Source organism: Sinocyclocheilus anshuiensis, unplaced genomic scaffold (genome assembly GCF_001515605.1).
Source record: "Sinocyclocheilus anshuiensis isolate Anshui unplaced genomic scaffold, SAMN03320099.WGS_v1.1 scaffold73, whole genome shotgun sequence".
Taxonomy (NCBI): Eukaryota; Metazoa; Chordata; class Actinopteri; order Cypriniformes; family Cyprinidae; genus Sinocyclocheilus; species Sinocyclocheilus anshuiensis.
The window spans coordinates 210,857-216,495 of record NW_015536460.1 but is presented as its reverse complement, the minus strand read 5'-3'; the positions used below and the strand labels follow the sequence as shown (position 1 = coordinate 216,495).

The window sequence follows — 5,639 nt, the reverse complement described above, 5'->3', positions numbered from 1 at the left end:
TCAGGGTCCGGGCACTCGTGCTCCATGTTCTGGTTGTGTGAGCGTGCTTTCATGTCCTGTTTTGTCTTGTGCTGTGTAGCACGCAACTTGGTTTTTCGCTGGCTGCATGCTATCTTGTCTTGTGTGAACACGCGGCTTATGAGTTATCTCATTCGATGCGTGTTCGTGTTTTGTTTTGTGTGACCACATGGCTTTTGTCTTTGTTTCCTGTGTGCCATGTGCTCTCATGTCAATTGTCTTGACCCCACCCATCTTGTTACCTGATTATTGGTTAATTTGCCCCACATGTGTTCGCTCGTTACCCTCCTCATTGCTCTCCATTTATTCTCCTTGTGTTTGCAGTCCTGGGCGAGTTCGTCTTCGTATCTCCCTGGATGTGTTCTGTCGTGTCGTGTCGTGTCCAGATCCTGCCTTGCCTAGCCTTGCCAGCCTGTTTTTCCCCCACGGGGTAGTTTATGTTGTTTATTTTGGTTTATTTGAATAAAAAGCCCTTATCTTCCTGCAATATTGAGTCCTCGCTCCATCCTTCATCCCCAACCCTGACAGTATGAACTGGCCTGTATGAGGACTCAGCGGAGGAAGAGCTTATGTTGTCCACCACCCTCCACTCTCTCCAGCCCCCTCTACCAACGGATCATCCAGTTCAAGGACCTGAGCTCCCTCCGTCAGCGGGGGACTGATGTGAGAAGGTTTGCTCTGGAGTTCAGCGGTGCTGCAGAGGGGTTGGGGTTCAATGATCCGGCCCTCAAGGACCTTTTTAATAGTGCCCTGGATGAGCCCCTCAACTGGTGGCGAATGAGGGGGCTGGACCACCTGACGTTTGGGGGGTTTGTGGAGTTCTTGGCACGTCCCCCAGCTAAGGGGGCGGCAGTGCCTCCCGTGGCGGCTGACGAAGCTGCAGCTGCCCCAGAGGCGGCCGACGAGGCTGCATTGCCCTGCTCTCGGAGACGGAGGAGGGGGAGGAGGAAGAATGGGTCCGCCTCACCGCCCCTAGAGATGGCCGAAGAGGCTGCAGCTCCCCATGAGGCGGCCGAAGAGGCCGCAGCGCCCCCGAAGGTGGCCGATGAGGCTGCAGCGCCCCCAGCGGTGCCTGATGAGGTTGCAGTGCCCACAGTGGTGGCCGAAGAGGCTGCTGCGCCCCCAGAGGTGGCAGACGAAGTTGCAGTGCCCCGCTCTCGGAAACGGAGGAGGAGGAAAAGATGAGTGCCCTGTCGGCGCTGCCCAAGTTCCTTGCTCTGCCGGCTCCACACAAGCTCCTTGCTTTGCTGGCTCCGCCCAAGCTCCTTGCCCTGCTGATGCCGTCCAAGCTCCTTGCCCTGATGCCGGCTCCCTCCTTGATACAGGCTCCACCCTTCCTGCCTGCCAAGCTCCCAGCTCCGCCTTGGCCCCCTGTCAGGACTCCAGAAGCGCTAGATCCCATCTGGTCAGTCCCACCGGCCCCACCCCGGACATCCGCCAGGGCTACTGTACTGCGGGAGCCTCCCTGGTCCGTCCCTCCGGTTCCGCCCTGGCATCCTGCTAGGACTTCTGGACTGCCTGAGCCTCCCTGGCTCAACCCTCCCGCCCCTCCCTGGTCCCTCTAATGACTTTCTGGGCTGTACAGCTGGCACTGGCTTGGCTCCCCTCCCTCCCTCCCCTTTGTCTCTGTGTTTAGATTGTTCCTGTCTTGTGTTGTCTGTTGCGTATCGGTCTTATTGTTTGTTTTGGTCTTGTCATGTCCTGTCTTGTTTTTGGGTGTTCCTCGTTAGGGACTCCAGGTGACGTGTGGGCTAGTGTCAGGGTTCTGTCACTTCGGTCTAGTGTAATTCATGGTTTTGTGACAGAGCCCTGACACTCCCGCCATGTCATTGTTTTCATGTGAGCATGCGGCTTCGAGAGTGCTCGAGCCGTGCTGTACTGCGGGAGCCTCCCTGTCTTGTCTTGTCTTGTGCTGTGTAGCACGCAGCTTGGTTTTTCGCTGGCTGCATGCTATCTTGTCTTGTGCGAACACGCGGCTTATGAGTTATCTCATTAGCTGCGTGTTCGTGTTTTGTTTTGTGTGAGCACATGGCTTTTGTCTTTGTTTCCTGTGTGCCATGTGCTCTCATGTCAATTGTCTTGACCCCACCCATCTTGTTACCTGATTATTGGTTAATTTGCCCCACGTGTTCTCTCGTTACCCTCCTCATTTGCTCTCCATTTATTCTCCTTGTGTTTGCAGTCCTGGGCGAGTTCGTCTTCGCATCTCCCTGGATGTGTCCTGTCGTGTCGTGTCGTGTCCAGATCCTGCCTTGCCTAGCCTTGCCAGCCTGTTTTTCCCCCACGGGGTAGTTTATGTTGTTTATTTTGGTTTTTTTGAATAGAAAGCCCTTATCTTCCTGCAATATTGAGTCCTCGCTCCATCCTTCATCCCCAACCCTGACAAACTACATGTACTTACTATATGGTTAGGATTAGGTTTTGGCTTAGGGTTACGTGCATATAAGTATGCATAATTAATTGTTATTATAATAGTAAGTACGTGTGACGTGTAACAAGGACACCTTAAAATAAAGTGTTACCTGATTTTTATAACCAATAGTTTCTTATAGTTCAATAGTTATTTTTCTTCTTTTTTTTTTTTTTTGGAAGACAGCAGTGAATAATTTGAAATGATCAGTTTCACTGTCATAATAATCACTGTAATACCAAAGCTATTTCATTGAAAACAATAATTGCAATGATAGTTTTATGTGAAAGTAGTCATGGATAAATAAAATACTTATTAAATGAATTACCTTACTTGACTAAATGATTTGTCTTTTTTCCTTCACAGACAGCGCCTTCTGGGGCATTATTGCAAGCTCCAGCTGTAGTTCTGCTTCCTCGTTTGTGGCCGGAGACCTTGCCACCAGAGGATCACAAGTGGATTGGCAAAAGGCTTTTCAAAATGGGATCCAAGGGAAAGCCAGAGCTTCGTGATAACCTCCAGCTCTGGTATTACCCACCACAGCCAGCACTTATCTACAATAAGGCTCCACAGCTCCAGACAGATTCTTTTGTCATTCTCTTCAGCTGTGGATGCTGTACAAGCTGTGGAGGGTTAAGGTTCTCTGTCCCAATCCTGCCTGCGGACAGCATCAGCTGACAGGAGGTGGTCTGCACAAAAGGGCACGGCAGGTTCTAGACATTGACAGAACGTACAATATGGTCACAGAAACCCTCATCTGTACCAAGTGTAGAGCCTCGCATGTGTCCTGGAGTCAGACTGTCCTGCAACAGCTAGATCTGAGCCATCGCTCTGAGTTTAGGGTCATCCTCACACGGAAGTAAGCACACTTTCATTTTGTATCCTGTTGTTAAGCCTTCATCACACATATACAGTGGGTACGGAAAGTATTCAGACCCCCTTAAATTTTTCACTCTTTGTTATATTGCAGCCATTTGCTAAAATCATTTAAGTTAATTTTTTTTCCTCATTAATGTACACACAGCACCCCATATTGACAGAAAAACACAGATTCATTGACATTTTTGCAGTATATATATATATATATATATATATATATATATATATTTGCAAATACTTTACAAATCAACCATTTAAAATACATGAATGCGTTTATTTTGCTTTTTCTAAGGTATGCCTGTGATATGCGGGTCGTCCAGCTCCTGCGTGAGCGTAGTTTAGGCAATAGCCCCACGCAGGTGATCAAGCAGCTGCGTGAAAACCACAGTGAGGAGTGGCTCCAGTGTCTGGCCCGGTACACCACAAAATGTGTTGACTTCCTCAATCAACCCGGGGTGATGCCAGTAAAATTCCAGGAACCTCCAGAGCCTACAGTGGTGCCAAGCTGAAAGGGGCTACTCACTAAGTCCAGCCAACACATCCTAACAAGGCTAGACAAAATCCATGCAAGGACAACATCCACCTATGGCTCTGTCTTGAAGATGGATTCTACTAAAAAGGTTAAGGGGCGGTCACACTGCACTTTTCGCTCCATTGACTTCCATTCATGCGTATGCGAATGCGTCAGACTGGAAACGCAAGCCCATGCAAAAAGTTTCGCATTTTGCTGCATTCCAAAGTTCAAGCTTGGTGAACTCTGATCTGCGAATTCGCATCATGCGAAGCCATGTGACCAACAGCAGATCGATACGTCACGGCATGAAATTGTAGCTGAATTAAAGGAACATAAATTTAAAACTGTAGCACTGCACTGTTTGATTACATTTACAGCATGCTTCATATCATGTCTTATCACAGATCTCTAAGAAGCTGGCTGGGACAGTGAGGAAAATGGGACTCTGGCTTACCTTTGTTGGCACTGAGTTTGGTCAGGGGCTCATAAGTGTGCTGACAGCCCAGGAAGGAGCAGGACTGGACATGATGGTAGATGGTCTGGTGAAAGGATACCAGCAGGCTGGTGTGGTTCCACCTGCTGCGTTGTATGGACTGTGGGTGCTGCACCAAGGTGGGCGAGACCGAGCTGAAAACCAGATTCAGAGTTTGGCCAGATCTCATGATAAGTTTGGACATCTGGCATTTAATGCGCAGGATTGCTTCGGGCTGTACAACTGATGCCCATCAGCTTTAGCCAATCTTCATGTCACGGCTATCAGTGTGCATCTATGAATGGGATGCGGCTGATCCTACTATGCTTTGCAAAGCAAAGAGAGAGCTGTTGATGTCCCAGGGTTGGCCTGCGCTGACAGATGAAGATGTCAACAAGGCTCTACATTGCCGGAGGAGGACCCGTGGAGAGGAGACTACCATCCTAAACATTATTCATAACTTTAAAGCAATACAGTCTTTTAAATAGCAAAGCAAGTGTACTTCAGCATTAAATGTATTATTTTCATACTTTGACTAAGTTAAAGGGGACATCGGATGTAAAATTCACTTTTACGTGGCGTTTGAACTTAAATGTGACCACCCTATAATGATAAAATTCCACCCAGTGCCTTCTTTTTAAAAAAAATCCCCACAAATTATTAGCACTTTCTCAGATCAAGCCGTTCACAGATTCTTGGCAAAGTGATGTAGTTCTGCACAGGCCCCTCCCACAATTGCTGACTGACACTGCTGTTTTAGCACAGACCCACCCCGCTGAGTGAGCTGTCAACAGACGCCGGAGCAGTTCTAGACAAGAATGTGTCGTAAGCGATTGAGGTGTTTTGTTGTCGGATGTAATAATGAACATAGCAGTCGTCATTTACTCCCGACATCTGAGCCACTGAAGACGCTGAGGATTATTTTTGTTTTTGAAGGGAATGCGCCCCCTGATATACCTAAATGCGCCTATTTTCGCTCAAATCATTTGTGATCCAGCTTCACCTACAGAAGGAGTATAAGGTTTTTTTTATGAATCTTTGCAAATCGCCTTTCCTAATAATGTGCTAGTTAACGGGGCTGGCTCCAGGCATGGGTGGGCTGAGCCCACCCAATCAGAATTAGATAAAGATTGTGTTCATTTTTTTTTTTTTTGTGCAGTGATTAAAACCAGTCTGAAGTGGACTGTATTTTGAGAAGTATAAGATATAGCTGGAGCATATATATATATATATATATATACATATATATATACACATATACACACACATATATACACACATATATATATATTCACATATATATATATATACACATTTCACCCAAAAATGTTAATCCAGTCATCATT

The 5,639-nt window shown here is 47.4% G+C and overlaps 1 long non-coding RNA gene and 1 pseudogene across 1 annotated transcript in view; one reads left to right on the top strand and one right to left on the bottom strand.

Annotated features, from left to right (window-relative positions):
• Nucleotides 1-1,199: 1,199 nt before the first annotated feature.
• LOC107696792 (uncharacterized) lies at nt 1,200-4,781 on the top strand (annotated as a pseudogene).
• A 666-nt stretch (nt 4,782-5,447) lies between these two features.
• LOC107688639 (uncharacterized) overlaps nt 5,448-5,639 on the bottom strand; it is a 1,015-nt gene continuing 823 nt past the window's right edge. The window contains exon 2 of the long non-coding RNA XR_001634276.1: nt 5,448-5,503. This is a non-coding gene — a long non-coding RNA (uncharacterized LOC107688639). The remainder of the gene's footprint in view (nt 5,504-5,639) is intronic.